We start from the raw sequence: 17,800 nt of genomic DNA on the forward strand, positions 1-17,800 counted from the left end.
TGTCACTGGACTTTCGAGACATCTCAATTGTAATGGAAAATTAACGAAACCAGGTACAGTAGAGTTGAGATGAATCGAATCGAGTCCAGTAGGTACTAGTAGAAAAGTGGCATAGGCGATCAGTGCTTGCTGGTTGTCACTATGCACTTTGTAGCAGATATGTGTGCCTGTGCATTATACCCATGCAGTTTAGGAATACTGACAACTTGCTAACCAAACTTGCTATGTAAGCTGACAACTTAGAATTCCACCAACTTGTCCAAATATGGTAAGTTCTGGTTCTAAAATATCTAGCATGGTGATGTCATGGTGGCTTTGTCCATCTTTTATATACAGTCTATGGCATTGTATGGCATTGTAGCATTGTATACCGTATGTGTTTCCACTACAACATATACAACTTTTGATTTTGCTTGTGATTTAAAAATGCAGTTTGTGTTTTTCTGATTCCTTTTTATTGTTTCATTACCAAAAACATTAAGTGATGGCACACTGCAGTGCTTTACCACATTTGAGCTACAACTAGCGCAGGTAATCTTTCCTTTAGAAACGTTGAGGTTTTTAAATCATTTATTTATTCATTCATCATTCTTTCATTTGCAAATCAGCTTTCCACTATGTCAATATTTGCATTTGGCATTAATGTGCTGCAGCTGCATGCTCAAGTATTAAACAGCGGCTGGAAGTAGAGACAGAGAGGAAGAAATTCACAAACCACTCACTGTTCTGCTTTCTGACATCTGCGGCTTCTGAGCTCTTCACAAATCAGAACAGGCTGCCTCTTCTTCCTCAGACAGGTCTGAAGATGACGTGCTGTCAGAACATCTATCAATAAAATACATCACACACACATTCAGTTGCATTCACAGAATGGAATACACACATATGCACACATGCACAGCCCTGACATAAAGATGAACGGCGCACATCAGTGTTTCCATCTTCTGCTCTGTATGGGACCCTACGGAGGGGCCTCTGCTGCAAAGAGGAGCCAAGTTCAGCTCACACTCTTCTGTCATGACCATAAAAATTATTGATAATAACTTATATGACATGTCTGCGCTCAGAGAAGGAGTTCTGCGAGATGTTGGAAATTTGGTGGGAAAATGCAAAAGAAAACTCAAAGCAGGTGAAAGCAGGTTTCCTGTAAAAGTAGCGGTTTTAGGACTCGTGCCCTGGAGTAGGCATCCAAGGTTATACTGCCGTCTACTAACATCCTTGAGATGCTGGGAGTGTATCTGAACAGAAAGCAGAACACAACACACACACGTACACACGCATGTACACACGCAAAATCTGAGGATTATTTTCCATTTCTACTCCACACAAACCTTATTACTCGTGGGCCTACGATGTGTGACTGGCAAATAAAGCGGGAAGCTGAAAAGATGGATGGGATCATGGGGTTGAAGGCCGACACACCCGAGGTGAACTCGTCCACAGTGAGTGAATTTGGATCTGAAATCAGCCGCCAAATGTCTACAACTGAGCCGTGGACTTGTTTGTTGCAGCACAGCCTCACTATTTGTTTACGAAACTGTAAAAAGTTCTTTGTGCTGATTTGTTTGATTGTTTTCATTATATTAATTTTAATTTTCTCTACAAAAAATGTAGCTTCAGATAAACAGCAAACAACAATAAGCAAATAGTAACTCGGCTATTAATTATTGATGAATAGAAATGTCTAATTTTATTTATTTGTCTTCAGGAAAAGTTCCAATTTATATAAAAAGCTTTTATCTCTCTTAATAAATAATACAAAATCCCATTATCTTCCCCGTGACTGTCAAAGCTAAAGGCACAATTCTTTTGACTGAGCTCAGTTCTGTGAAAAAAAATGAATGTGAACTCCGCTCCAGGTGAACTCTAGCAACCTCGGCATGCACGAGCAACTTCCACTTAAGTCCAGTGAGATGTTCACCTCTCCAAACTGGGCTCAACCTCGACAAATCTCCAAACCAGGGGTTACAGGAGGATAAAAACAAAGACCGCAGAGTTCAAGGGGCCTCAGATTGAGGCCAGAGAAATGTTTCTGTCACTGACCAACCACAGCAGCGCAGTTAGCCGTGTCATTTTGCTGTCCTGTCCTCTTGATAGATGGCTAGCGGTGAACCTCAGAGGACGAATAAACACACACATACACACACACACACACGTGCTCACAAATCACATGAAGGCCCTGAGTCAGCCTGTGGATGCCTCTCAGCACATGTGCGTTTAAATGAATGTGTGGGCACGCCGCGTTGCTCCGGAGGCAGGATGCCGTTTCCACATCCTTCTCTGCCTATAATTAGCTGTCCCGATAAAACACCGGTTTGCTGGCGCTTGCAGGATCAAACAGTGATGAGCAGGCAGCTCTCTTCACAGCACACTGCAGACGCCAGGTGGCTGTCCTTGAGTTGAGTGCTGGGCTATATGCAGTACGCATCTGGAGGGCAATTAATCAGAAAAGGCAATTGTGATATTATATGATGCCACTCTTGCAATCACATTACTGGAAAGACAGGCCTAGTGATTGGATGTAAGCTTTGATTTGTGATATTAAGGAGATGTATAATTGTTTAGGGGGTTGATTCCAGTTTTACATTTTCACTGTCTCATCTCATTAAAATGCCCTCAACAGGCAGAGACTGACTCTATTACGGTGCCTTTCTTGCATTCCTGCATCTATCAGCGCACAAATACAGAAAGAGTCACACGTGCCTGCACACACAAACTGCAAATTGCAAGCAGGCCAGGGACTGTATGAAAACACTCTTATTGTTTTAAAGGAAGGCGAAGAGAGGACCATTAAACCTTTTTTCAATCCCCTCTAGATGCTGTATTATCAGTTGGTCTACAACTTAAATCTTGACTGACATAAAGAAATTTTGTGTACAAACTGTGATCAAAAAGTTACAAGATTGCGCCAATTAAAAAGCAAAACATGTACCCGAATTAAATTTGCCCTTTAAGGTCATCTTCTTGTGCAGCACTGCATCGCTCTCAGGGCTCCTGCTACATTTGGATCACACTGAATCTCCTCCACTGTGTCAGAATGGGAGCCTCCAGCTTCAGTTTTATTTTGAGTAGAGGGGTGGAACTGCAAGGGAATCAAATCTGATATGGATTGAGGTGTCACTGTGTGGCAGACGTAATGGATGGAAATTACAAAAACAAAAACAGTCTCAACTCTAGTATTTCATTAGACCCCCTTTAGCTTGGATAGCAGCACACATTCACAGTGGCATCTTTTTTCGATAAGCTTATGCTTATTCTGATGTTCAGAGTTGCATTAATTTTTCACCAAGATCGCGTAAAGTCTTGTCTAGCACATACTAAAGATTCTCAGTGGGGTTAAGGAACTTTGTGGTGGACAATCCTTGAGTGAAAACGATTGGCTCGATGAATCCTGGCGTTGCCATCTTGGAATACACCTTTCCCATCACAGAAGATAAAATCCACTGATGGAAAACCTGAACATTCAATATATTCAGGGAGTAAGATAACCTTATTAACACATAACATAGCTGAACCTCATCCTGACCAGGGGAAGTAACCCCAGATGCCCCCCCCCCCCCCTTTACAGCAGGCATTAGGCATGATGGATGTACTCTGGGACAGGGTAAATCTGGATTCATCCGACCACATGATCTTTTTTCATTGCAGCAGAGTCCAATGTGCATATTCTCTAGCAAACTGAAGCCTTTTTCCTGATTAGCCTCACTGATAAGTGGCTTTCTTAAGGCTACACAGCTGTTTAGTCCCAGTCCTGTGAGCTGCATTTGCATTGTGTGTGTTTGAATGGTCTTACACACACAGCCACGAGTTCTATTGTTGACTTTTATACAATTTGATTTTACCAAATGTTTAAGTGATCTCTGACCACATTTCTTCCTTGAAGACGATGGTTCACCACTATCCTTCCATGTTTTAGTAATGCACTAGAAAGTTCTTAACCCAGTTTTAGTATTTTCAGCAATCTTAGTAGTTTTATTCTTTCATTTGGCTGAACCTGAGCCGAGAGTACAGCCCTGTACACTTCATTTCACCCATCTACTGTATTTCTATCAGTAGTCACATCATCAGTAAATGCTAGTGCCCATTGGATTCATTCTTTTTACGAGTGAACAAAATTGTTGATCTACCCACTTCTAAAGTTTTTGCTATCTGTCTGATTTAATAATGGCCTCCGTCACCTGCATCGGCAACTCTGTGCACCTCATATTCACAGTGCCACTGAAAAGCTACCAAATGCAACACTTGGAATCAACTGCAGATATTTTATCTGTTTAATCTGCCATGGAACCAGCCTCACCTGTTCTTGAAACCCAATTGAATTAAAGCTGAACATCAATCACATCTTGATGGTTTGATTTAAAATCCATTCTGGTGGTATACAGAGCCAAAATAACAATTATGCCATTGTCCAAAAATGTATGGACCTATCTGTATGTGCCATTCTTGATTTGGTTTATGACTAACTGCAAAACTAGTCACTCACTCTGTGTTTACTGCTAATTGCTCACATTAACGGTGTGATTGATTTAGAGCGCGCTGGCATGATGACATTAACATTTGCATTCATGGGTTCGGCACAGTCTCACAGACCGTCTGGAAAATCTTTTTAATTTTCCATCATGAAATGCTGGGGGATGCTATTGCAGTTTGAGTGCACTGCACTGTGCATTCAATTCAAGCATCTCTTCCCACCCCAATAATTTCTATACAGTTCTTCAGTGGCAGAGTGTGAATCTGCCGTGTCAGTGCCAGTTAAACTGCAGCTTTAACAACCTGAGAACAGAGGAGCGCATTTGTCAAGCTAAAAAGGTAAAAATGTGTTACCAGTGGGAGGTTGCATGGATTTGGAGCCTTGATTACACATTGTATTTAAATGTCAAGATATCCCTTTGGAAAGATTCAAGGTCACCGTGTTCCAGAATATATTAACCGGACATGGCGGAAATTCACATAACAGGAGCGAGGTTTTCACATTCACTTTTTGTTCTGAATCACTTTGAATATATCAGGAGTCTTAAAATAAACTGCCCAAATGAATTTCTAAAAAATGTTGATCAGACTGGGTTGTAGCATAACTTCTGACCCATATTGCTACTTTACTCCACTTTTGCTTTTTCTTACTTAAGCCTCTGCTTTAAACTGTCATCACTGCAGCTCTGCAATGACAATGAAACTCATTTACAGCCTGCAGTGGCCAAGTGCCTCAGACTCAAAGCTGCTGTGTTAAATTGACACTTTTAGCTTTGTCTGGCGGAAGCTTTTGTGATAAAGAGAAACTCTCATTGTAAACTGTCATTAAAGAGGCAACACTTTACTTACACTTTGAAATCCTGTCTACTGCACCAACACAAATAGTGAAAAAGAGGTTATAATTGGCCATCATGCAATGATAATGGCCGTCGTGTCAGCCCTTCACAATGGGTTGTTTCGCCTCTCCCGTTATCCGCTTGATTCCGTCTCCCTCGTGCTGTCTGCTATCTTTCGAGAAATAGAAGAAGACGTCAGCGAGACACAAAGATACTGACAAATGGAGAGGGGGAGACTGAGTCAAATAAGAAGGAGAGGCACTAATCTGACATGATCAGACTGGCAGTGTGTCCGCTGACTTCAGGGTCAAGGAAAAGCCTCATGTGAACTGTGTGAGCATGGGGGGGAGGTTGGGGCCTTCACTGCAGGATGTGTGAGGGCAAGGGGGGGTTGAGAGGTGAAAAGGAGGATGGGGATCAGGGGCAGGAAAGGGTAGAGGTGGGAGAAGACCCAAGGTAGAGAGTGGATGACTCAGAGTGGGTGGTGGCTGAATTGATTATGAGTCTCTTTGCCTCTTTCACCACACAACCAGCAGGCAGTAGGATAGTCAGGGTTTTCCAGTTAAATCCAGATTTATTTTTTTTTACATCCTCATTAATGAATATATTGAACTGAACATGTATTTAATTCATACACATACATCAGGATGTATTGACAACAGATTGGGCTGCAGGTTTGTGACAGAGAAACATTAATTAATGGAAGCAGTTAAAGATTTTTTTTTTCTGGATGGAGTTTTTAGTGTTCGCTTACTGACAGGCACAATTTGTTGTAGAATATGAACAAACCTGAATGCAAAACAATGAAAAATCACATACTGCCTGTTTGAAAGATGCCACGTGCGCTAATCATGCACTGCAGTTTCCAGCTACTTGTAGTGTATAGTTTGGTTGTTCCAGACCACAACCCTGCTGTTGGGATCATTCCTGATTAATAAGAAGCAGGTAAAGTATACTTGTACGTGCTGATTTTTGCTGTTTTCAGGCTCTAGCCCTACGTCTTTATGTCTTTTTTTTTTTCCACATTTGAGCTGTGAATGGTGCATGGAGGTCCTAAGCTGGTTTCACACATGCACTGCAGTAGCAGTTGTAGTTTTGTTATTGCCAGCTACCTTGTACAAAGTCAGTGTGAGAATAGGACGATAACTGCCCGGAGACTTCACGGTGAACCGGTGGACATTGTGCATCCTGCTTCCTATAAAATGCACCCAGGCAGCATCTCTGCCTAAGGCAGGAGGGAGAACACTTGTGATGGAGAGCATTTCCTGTTGTTTGCTACACGTGAGCAAGTACAACCTGAGCAAGATACAAATCTTTCCTCCACATAACAAGATACTAACTGAGAAAATAGGGTTTTTTTTAGCTCCTTTAAGAGCTCAGTATTAATGCAGAATCCGAAGATTTCAGGTGTTAATGAGCCTTAATTGTACATATTAAACACACACTACCAATGAATGAATGCAGTTACAACAAACAGAACTCATAGCTTTAAAGGCTTTGGTTATTCTGAGCCTCAGGGCACGTGCATACTAATCTAATGAACTTATATCACTGAATATTAAGTAGAGCTTTAGTGTGAGATCAGCTTTGCAAGTATTTTATGGCTTCTCTTTGGTACTTGCATCATTTTCAAACTTTTCGCAGTGTTCTGTAAGTGACCAGAAACATGCAGCAATTCTGGTAAAGGGAAATACGATATCTCAATAATGCCCGAGTCCCCACACGCATCCAATAATCAGAAAAAGATTTTGTTTGCACAGAGAAAGCAGAAACAAAGAATCGAGTTTTCCCATTTGCTGTCTGTAGGAAATCTGTAATTTGAGGGCAAAGGGCTCAGTGGGCTCTTGTCTGATAAGTCAGGGCATTCAGAGTTAGTTGCATTGATGAAAGAAAATCCTTTAAAGGGTTTAACTCTTCACGCCGCTGAAGTCAATACAGATTTTCTATTGGGTGCTGGGACAGTTTCAGCCCTCTCACTCTTTTTTCATTTTCCTCTGTCTTTGTTTCTCTCCTGGTAATTCATCCTCCCCGTGAAATCCTTTCTCTTTCTGCCTCTGGATTCTCCTTCTGTCTCTCAGAGTATCCTTTGGGTTATTTCTTGGGTTACTCTCCCTTGTTTTCACATATTGTACCTTTGCTGTGGGGCATCAATACCAGTCCAGAGTGGACAATTTATTGTGACAAGAGGGGGGGGATGAAAATACCTGCCTGACAATCAATTCTCCTCTAGACTGTGTCCCGAATCAAAATGTATCTCCATTGTTGAATGCATCTCACATCTTACAGGTATGTCTGTGCTTCTCCCAATCAATGACAAACATTCCTTTTTATTTTATCTTCTTACTCTTAAACCACAGTTCTATATTTCAGATGTACCGTCAACACAAGGAAAGAACGACACATAACAGATGATTTGCAAATGCGAGTGGTAGTCAAATAAAAGTGGAGACACTGTTGCTGTGAGAGGCGGTTTTTCCTGCATATGTTCCACTTAGTCCTAACAGAAAAAAAAATAATACTAAAGGACGAGATAATGATTACACTGAGCTCCGCTCAAAGTAGGTAAAGAGGCAGACAAGAGCTAGAGGCACATTGTGCCTATTTTCAATGCAATTTCAGAAATGATTTCTATAACTTGTGGCAGTATGTGAAATGAAGTGGGACGTGTACCATGTGTAGTGAATTCACGCTTCATGCTCCAAACATCAGGGACTCAATGAAAAGCCGTCTTTACCTCTAATGTGTTGTTTGCATCTTACCGCAGTCTCGAGCAATTTCTGTTTCAAGGTTGCGTCACTTTTGATGGGCGCGTGGAACCAAAGTGCTCCCTTTTTCCTTCTATTTTGACAATAAGAGAATGTCAAACAAGCTGTTTTCAAGTATTTCGGTGCTGCACTGAGTGCTGTAACAAAATGAAAGACATTAGTCCTGCCTCATTCTAATCCTTCACCATTTGGCAGGTAGCATGAGGTAGCGCGACATTAGCTTTAAGTATTCAGCCGTTAGCGTAAGATTAATCTAATTTGGTTATGGTAACGATCTAAACGCTAAAATGCCATTCTGTAGGCCTGCAAGTGATTGTTGCCCATCTCTGAACAACTGACAACTGGTTGCTAGCAAACATTCCAGTCTCTGACTCAGGCAAACCTAATAAGTGGTATCACTCACAGAGATGATTGCTTACTTCAGAGTTGAGCTATGTTATTTTGCCTGTAGTTGCATAATTTAGCAGACTCAGTGGCTCCAGTCACTTTATTGCTCTTAGTCTCTTCCTGTGAGTATGCTGCTTACCTTTACTCTAACTAGCTAAACTCTAAACAGTCAAACCGAGCAAAAACAGAGCTGTTGTAGCTCATAGTATTCATATGCTGATGGTTCAACAGCTCAAAGAGTTACATTTAAAAATGCTAACACTGAAATCCCACCTGTGACTTACAGTCTTTAATTCTGTTTGGCTAATTATTAATTTATTAAAACTCTTTAAATATGTAGCTAATTTATCCCTAATTTAATTTTTCTGCCATTTATACATCTTTAACTCGATTGGCTATGTTACATTCACAATTAATTATAAGAAAATAAAATACATTGTGTATTTTCCCACAATATTTTTTACATTATATTATTTTAAAAAAAAATATTTATTATATAAATTCAAACCTTTTTGTAGCATAAAATAGCATGTGTGCTGATTATTCTTCTACATCCATATACACAGCTGGTTTTAGTAGGCTAACTGTAGTCCCTATATGCAAATATGATATGACAAAGGTACTGTACTGCAGGCAGAAACTATACAGAAAGTGCACCTCATAATTGCAATCCTTTGTTCTCCTGGAAACGGTGCGCTCAAGGGGCATCGCCTAAGTGCTGTTGGATGGACAACCGAGGGCTACAGGCTTTACATGTCAGCAAATTCAAATTTCAATTATTTTGAATGGAACTTTATGACTAAATAGTGTAAAACAAAGCCTGAAGGTGGCTTTTACTTATGAATATAAAACGCTTAGGTTATGTATGCTATAAGATGCAAAGCTACAGAGCATGCACAACCAAAAGTCTAACTGGCAGACTTTAAATATGCAAAGTGAACATACAGAATGTGCTCGACGATTTGAACAGCAGCAGCTGCCAAATATTAGAACAAAAGAGCAGACATCTTTAATAGATTCTGTCGTGAAGCTGGTGAACTGAGAAGTAAACAACGTAACCCTACTTGTTCATTGCTTTCCCCTGATATGTACTCCTGACCATATGCTATCTTTAACAGAGAGCATGTGGAGTGTGCAGTGTGAAGCCCCCCGAGGGTTTCAACAAACAGGCAGCCCTCTGACCCCCAGTTAGAATGAAGACTTTCCATCTTGCCCTTCGAAGATCTCTGCTGTCACTTAAATGGCTAATGCCTCCCATTCCCCTGATACAAGAAAATTAGGGGGCCTAATATAACAAAGTGGCCTGGCTTTTGGTGTTTTGGGGATAACAGATTGTTTCCAAAGTAGTGGATGGGGGCACACTCATTGTGAGGATGCCTCATCAATCATCATTTAACAGCTTTTAAATGGGTGTGTGCCTCCCTAAGGGATTTTACGACTGAACTGCCAAAGATATAAAGGGCAAGCCTACTGTGTGTTTTCCAGCCTAAGCAGTTTTTAAAGTAACTCTGTGCTCAAGTCATCTCCAGATGAAGGGGGGGCTAAGGGTGTTTTGGAAAATTTCTCTACAATCTCCGCATACTTGCTAAATTGTTTGAGCAATCAGGCCAAGCTGCAGTATAAATGGTAGCAAGGGTTCCATTAAACCGCAGATTTCCTGCTGACATATGATGGACACTCCTCAGCGAGAGCCAGCATTAGGCTACTTTATGAATGGTTTCGATGCACATGTTAATGGGGAATGGAGAATGCTGACGAGGAGGAGGATATGAAGAGGGCTTTTCATGCCCTCTTCATCAAAAAACTATTATATGCAATTTCTGAGATCCACATCTTCTGCAGTAAACATTTCAGGGAAATCAGAAATGCTGCACATCAATCAGTTAATTGCTAGACTTGAAATATGCATACACTCTGTCTGAGATCCTTGTTTAGAATCAGATCTATTGCAATTTTTTGCTTGAACTGAACAGATGTTTTGTGCAAAGCCGCATCAGCAAGCCAGAAGACGGTTAGCCTAGCTTGGCACAAAGCACATAGCAATGGTATAGACCCTTTTTGGGGAAGCTACGAGACAAGTCTATGCAGAAAAATTACCTCCAAAAGAGTCTTTGCAGTCTTTGTGTTAACCAAGCGAACCGACTGCTGTCTGTAGCTTCTATCTGACAAATCCAGGAGAAGGATATTGAACATTTCAACTAACTCTCAACAAGAAAGAGAATTTTGGTGTCAAGCAATTCCTTTGAACAACAGCAAAATATTTGTACCTCAGATATTATTTAAATGCTTGACTGTGGTTACAGAATGTAAAGCCTCTCATCTCCACTCAAGTTGAAGTGAAATGAAAGCACATTGAATCATTTGAACCTCACCCTTGAAAACTAAAATGCTACTTGACTTGTATAATTGTGGTGCCTTCCTCTTCTTACCTTGATTTTCCAGGCATTCCTTCCAGGTTTGTTTCTGCATTTAATACTTACTGTTAACAATAATATGTTAACAAACAGGCCTGGCTTTTTTCCCCCTCCATATTATAATAGTAGATTTAAATTATAAAAGCATTCAACATGCCCAAGGCAGCTAATGGTATGAGCATTATATCAAGGGGACAACAAGCAAGATTGGTGTGCAAACCCCAATGCCAGAATGACTTAAATTGTCTTTGGGTTTCAACATTTCTGATGTTAACTAGAAGAACGTTCCATAGTATTAGAGAAGGGACGCAGAAGGCTTTGGGAGCCAGTGTATGGTAGTGAGAGTAGATGCTATCACTACCAGGATTCAGGGTCTAAGAACCCTGGTGAATGTAGTTTTGAACCACATGTAACTTTTCCAGGACTTACGTAGCTTGAGACTCTGGGTAGGACTCATTACCAGAGTCCAGGTGGGTTTGGCAAAGAGGAGGCCAAAGATGTTAGCTATTGTGGAGATTGGATGATATAATAAACTTAGCAGAAAAAAGTTAGGAAATTTGTATTTGGTCAGTTATTTCTTTGTTGTAACAATGCTTCTTGGTAATAAATCTCATGCCGTTGGAAAGCCTGTTTATTTCCCCTTAAATGGTGCAACATGTGTAAGGAAAATGCATTTCTGGGTTGAGCAGCAGAGTTGAGTATGCGCTCATGAAAAACTTGCCAAAGCTTCTCTGCCGACGCCAAACAGCTTATTCTCTTATTGACTCTTATTTTGAGCTTCTGGTACTCCAGGTGTTGACAATCAGGCTTGTCATCATTGGAGGTAATCTCAATGCAGAGCGATGTCGAGATGAGATTCTGCAACCAGTGGCAATCCCACCTCTCCAGTCTGTGGCTGAATTCTGTCCTCCAAGATGACAATGCTCGCCCCCACAGAGCGGGGGTTTATCAGAGACTACGTCCAGAATTCGGGAGTAGAGAGGATGGAATGGCCTGCATGCAGTCCTGACCTCAACCCCACTGAACACTTGTGGGATCAGCTGTTCGTGCCAGACTGACCAACACATTGACTGACTTGGGACAAATGCTGGTTGAAGAATGGGATGCCATCCCACAGCAGTGTGTGACCAAACTGGAGACCAGCATGAGGAGGAGGTGCCAGGCTGATATGGTTTTTCCACATGCTACTGAAGCCCCTGTTTGTTAAATGAATAAATTGTTAAATTGCCAACATGTCTAATTTTTTTCAGACTTCAATCATCCAATCCAATAAACGACACCAAAAAGAGTCAAAAGCAGAATAAGCTGTTTGGTGTTGGCAGAGAAGATCTGACGAGTTTTTCATGGGTACAACCCACATACTCAACTCTGCTACTCAACCCACAAATGTGGCTCTATTTAAGGGGAAATAAACAGGCTTTCCAACGGTATAAGATTTATTACCAAGAAGCACTGTTACAATAAAGAAGTAATCGACCAAACACACATTTTCTTACTTTTTGTGCTAAGTTAATGATGTCGTAATGATGAGGTTGCGGACCGTTGGGCTGGGCAGATTATACTGCCATCAACTGTGAAAGCCTTTCATGGCATCACCTCAGAATCCGCAACCACTTAAAACAGTCTTCATTTTTGACAGGACAATGCTAAATTTAGGAGATTTGGGTCTATTCTAAGGCAAAACCAGACCAGCAGTGATGCATGACGAGAAGTCTTGTTCAGTGACAGCTTGATGTTAGCCTCTGAATACAGAAGAGACAAAAATTATTAAAACAGCTTCCAGCACATTTTACTCACGCCACTCTCATTCATGTGCTGGATTTCATTGCTGTCCTAAAGACGCCTTTTTAAACTTGTCATCCAAAGTTACTTTTTTAAAGGGGAAAAAGCATTTTTCCTTCTTTTTTTTTTTTTTCTTTTTTAGTGCTACCAGCAATTTTATAGTAGAATGGGCTTTTTCATGAACTGCATAAGCGATAATAATTTCATATATTTGAAATTCTTGGTAGTCTCCACACCCTTCAGTTATGGATTTCAGACATGGGACAGCGATCAGGCATTGTCAGGGACGTGTTGGCAGTTTGTATGGGAACATTTCTTTCTTCAACAAGATTAAAATGATCCATTATCAAGCATACATTGAGAGGATGAAATCTCCAATGTTTATTCACCGCACAAGATGATGAATGGCTACTCCGATGGTCTCCTGTGTCAATCAGTCAGGTTGACTCATTAGGTCAGCAGAGTCTGAGCCACAGGGGGATAGTTATTCAAATCTCTAAAAATATGCAGAGACAGTGAAAACACCTTGCCCATGAATAACAATAGCCCCATACCACAAGAGCTTCCTGTAGAATGCATTCATTGTAATTCACAGAATATCAGTGAGAGTGAGGCAGCTGAGAAGGGACTTTGACCCTTGCAGTAAATAAAAACACATTATACGCTGAATATTAAAATTAGGAGCATGAGAACAAAGGCATGAAATGTCAATCATGTGTAAATGCAGTACACACCAACACATTTATATATATCCTTACAAAAACTCAACTCAACATCATCAGAGGAATCATCATAAACCTCAAGAATACTGCACGATTACTGCAAATTAGGACTCATTTACACTAAAGCAAAAAAATGACGGCAGCCTCCTTGTGACTTGGAAAAATCAGTGGCTGCCCAGTGATTTCATTTTATTTTTGTGCTTGATGACAATTGCAAGCAGGTTGCCTGGCAGGAGGCAACCTGTCTCCAAACAGCTGTGGTTCAACTTGGAATGACTGCAATCACTTTCAGACATGACTGGTGAAGGTTAGCAAATAATTGCCGTCTAATTTATAAATGCAGACAGATTGCTGCAATAAATCTGAGTTTGTGCCAGTGAGAGCTGGTTGTATTCTGCGTGCAGTCCTGTACAAAAGTGAGGCTGCCAAGCACCTGTGTCTTCCTGCAGTTATAAGCATTATTCTCAAATGATTAAGGCGTAAACTATTGCTACTATATGTCATTTTGCATTTAAACACTATTTAAAATGAAATAAGATACAATGTCACTTTTCAACTGTGTTATTTTGAACATAGTTCGGGTAGACTTGCAGTGAATTTGCATGCACATTGCTAATTTATGATCACAGCACTAATATTTTTATGTAAGAAATATGTAATTCTACAAACTATTTATATTATAATAGGCATACTATTAGTTTTCCTGCACATAAAACATAATTAAAGCTCAGACAGCGGACACATCTGGACCTAATCTGGGCTTTTGTTTTTGGCATTTACAGCTCAGTTATGGCACCGACAAATATGGCGTGACACAAAAGTGGACCTAACACGGGTTACGGCGAGTTTGGGCCTGTTCTGGTGGAAAGGTCGCATCACATCTGGCCCATATAAGATGGACTTATGGCTTAATTGAGGCAAAATTTATGACCCCCCCCATAAGGTCTCTTAATTGAGTATTAACAAATAACGCTGAGCAGCTTTGACAGAGGAATCTGTATATGTGTGCCATCCACTGATCACTCACTCTCTAAATCCATAACAAATTCTCTCTTTTCAATTCACTTACACTTACTTATTGTATGTCTGCCTCTGTCTGCATTGTTTCGGCCTCCCCTCCTCAGCAGATATCTGCGTTCAGGAGTCAGCCAGACACAGCGAAAACCGGGAGGGGAGGGGAATGGAGGGGAGAGACCATAAACTCTGAGTATGCGCCAGTACTGTTATTTTCTTCATCACAGAACCCGCCTTGACACAAATAATGGAATGCACTGGCAGTCTTTCAGAAAGCCAGTGAGGGGAAAGTGGGCCACTGCCAACCTTAGGCTATGCAAATCCATCCGCAGCCGTGTGAGTTTAGAAATCTAATGATAAGACTGAACGCAAATGCATTCCATCCTCTCTTTTCAATCTCTGACTTTTTCTCTCATTTCCTCCTTCAATTTCTCATTCCTACTTGCCATTTTTTCCCTCCCGAAAGCTCTGTTACTGGCTCTGCCATCTGGTGTTGTTGCCCATGAGATGGACTCGGCTCTGGTTTGCAACCAGGGGAGCTTAAAGTGGGAGCCTGGCACCGCTACTGCTGATTCCAGAATAATCTATGCTGCGCTGCTGTGACTCATTTTGCTTCTGATGGGCACCGTGACCACTCGAGCATGTGCCTGCAATTAAGCGTTCTGTTAAGTAAAAACTGCAATTTGCAAAGGCAAGCATGAAGGTGCACTTCACTAGAACAAAGTAAATTGAAGGAGTGGAGGAGGAATAGAGGGGGCTCATATGGATAAAGCAATCAATCCACCCCGAGGTTTTGATTTAGGCTTTTGTTGTTGTTTTGTGGAACAAGGTGCAATAGTTCTGAAGCCAAAAATGGTACGACAGCAGTGTGGATGTACAGTAGACCTTATTTTAGAGGGGTAATAGAATGGAAGAAGACGACTATTTGAATTTGAAAGTGACACAAGGATATTTGCTGTTTTGGTAAATTCATTCAAAAGAAACATCTGAATCTGTCTTGGCAGCAGAGGCTTGGTCATTGTTTCACCACACAAAGCCTCTTCACGAGCCGCTATCACGAGCTGATGTGACACATTAATGTATTTAGAACACATTTAGACATCTGTTTTCAGTTTTGGCGACAGGTCTGGCCGTTATGGTTTCAGTGGGAAGTTCTGTCATTTTTTTTTTTTACTCTGTCAAATGCGTCCACTTAGTGTCAAGTCCAGCTGGGTTTAGGAAAGAAGGAGTTCACAAACATGAGCAGACCATTTCTGCATTTGTACAGCTTGTCCTCACTCACACGAGTGGGAGGAATTGTGCTTGCTTCATCTTGAGCTTTGGCTCGACATTTTGGGTAAAGATGTGTTTTTGCTTTCTTCTGTGAGTTAGATGAGGAGACTGATACTGCTGTTTCTATTCTTTAAATAAAGCTGTAGGTCAGGAGATTTTAAGCTCAGCTAACTATAGCCTAGAGACTGAAAACATGGGGAAAAAGGGAAATCTGTCTTGTTTTTGTTCTGCTGGTTGGAAAAAATCAGCCAACCAAAACTTTTAAAGGTCACAAATGAACTTATTTTTAGTTGATTTTGTCATTGTTAGCAGCCGCGAGGTGAGAGAAACAAAACCCAGCGGTCCCGTCATATATGAAAGTCAGTGTCCACTGCACACAGCAGAGTGGCATCTGCTTAACATGCTAAATGACTAGACACAAACTCATTAAAAGTACATCAGAGACAACAAAGAAGAAGCAGAGGAGCCGGGTTGACAGGAAAAGAAAAGTCTAATTTATTTGTACAATTGCATTCAGACACAAGAGAATACACAGTGTGCTTCACAGAGGGATGGAAAGAGAGATTTAAAACATATATGTTGTCTAGTTGTCTGTCTGGTGTGCTAATGCCTACAATAGCTGTGATTGTCGCGAGGTTGTTTTTGCTATAACTTTGTCAAAATAGTGGAAACTACGGGAGGACCCAGTCCTCTATGTTATATCCTTGGGACAGATGTATTACTCTGCCCTGTAATGGACTGATCTTTAGACCATATGTGATCACGGGGAGCCGTCCACTAGAAATGAAAATAAAATAAAAGTTATAGGAGGCTGCAGACATGATTTTTTCAGAAGAGAAGAAGAATAAAAATACAACTTGCGCTGTCATAGGGGGCTATCTGTTAGGTCTTCCCTGGTTGTGAGCATTTTTTCAGTACAGTATGATTTATTTAAAAATGGGTTTTGTTACTTTTGAGAGAAGGACGATTGGGTCTTTCCTCCAAAGACAGTACATAAAAAACAGATGTAGTCACCGTGTCTTCACCCATTGGCTTGTGAAATCCTGTCGTGAAGTCTCGAACCGGATATTTTCACTGTCGCCAGATGAGAGGACACCGCACACACATACGACTGCGACTTTTTAATCACAAGCCTGACTCGCCACAAAGCATATTCTGATTCATCCTCCTTTTCTGTATTGGCTTTGCTTATCAGATCTGGAAGCAACATCCATTTTTTTACATACAGTTCCTGGATTCCCCCTGTTTATGCTAACCTAACCATTTCCATGCTCCTGGCTTCATATTCACCGGACAGCTATAACAGCGGTATTTTTTCCTTCCCATCCACCCCTGTGAGAGTAAATAAACATATTTCCCAAATTTATCTACTCCTGCTTTAAGATCTGAATTTAATGGGCTCCAAAAATTCAATCTTATATGGAAGCAGAAGCTAAAATGATGGCATGATAAAATATTAGCTGCTGCAAGCATCTCTCATGGGGCCAGGCTGTTCAACAGGGTACAGTCACATTGACGATTTGATCATGTTATAAGCATGCCTTCAAGCACTGACAGGATAAATGAATTTTGTTTTCTTATTGCAGCAACTCCAATGGTCAAATATCCTCCATCTCAGCCTATTTGAGTCACTAGATTACTTGATGTGCTGATATGAACTTTGGTAGAAAGAATCAGTGTACCAAGCCTTACAATTATATAATATACATGCCATACACTAAAACCGCAAAAGGAAAAAAAGACTAGGATAAGACACAGGGATGCCAATTATGATAAATATGATGGTCCAGGCATTAAATGACAGAAAATGACAAATAATATGAGCAGAAACTTACGTAATGCTATGTGCTGTGTTGGAAAAGCAAGCAAATCCTCTCAAGCCAAAGTGGCTTTATGTGTAGGAAAGGCTGCCATAAGGAAAGAGATCATCCAGCAGGAGGATCACAAGAGAGAAGGATATTAAAACTGGTTCAGTGCATGTTTCACTCTACAAAGTAAACTCAAGGGCACAGAAGGAGACAACAAATGCCGGCTTCAGACTCATGAGCACACGGTGGCCTTAGTGGGAATGTGTCTGGACTCTGGCTTTGTTCTAGATGGGGTCACATACGTTTTTGTGAAATTCACTATTCAGCAGA

The sequence above is a fragment of the Archocentrus centrarchus genome, chromosome 24, assembly GCF_007364275.1.
Source record: "Archocentrus centrarchus isolate MPI-CPG fArcCen1 chromosome 24, fArcCen1, whole genome shotgun sequence".
NCBI lineage: Eukaryota > Metazoa > Chordata > Actinopteri > Cichliformes > Cichlidae > Archocentrus > Archocentrus centrarchus.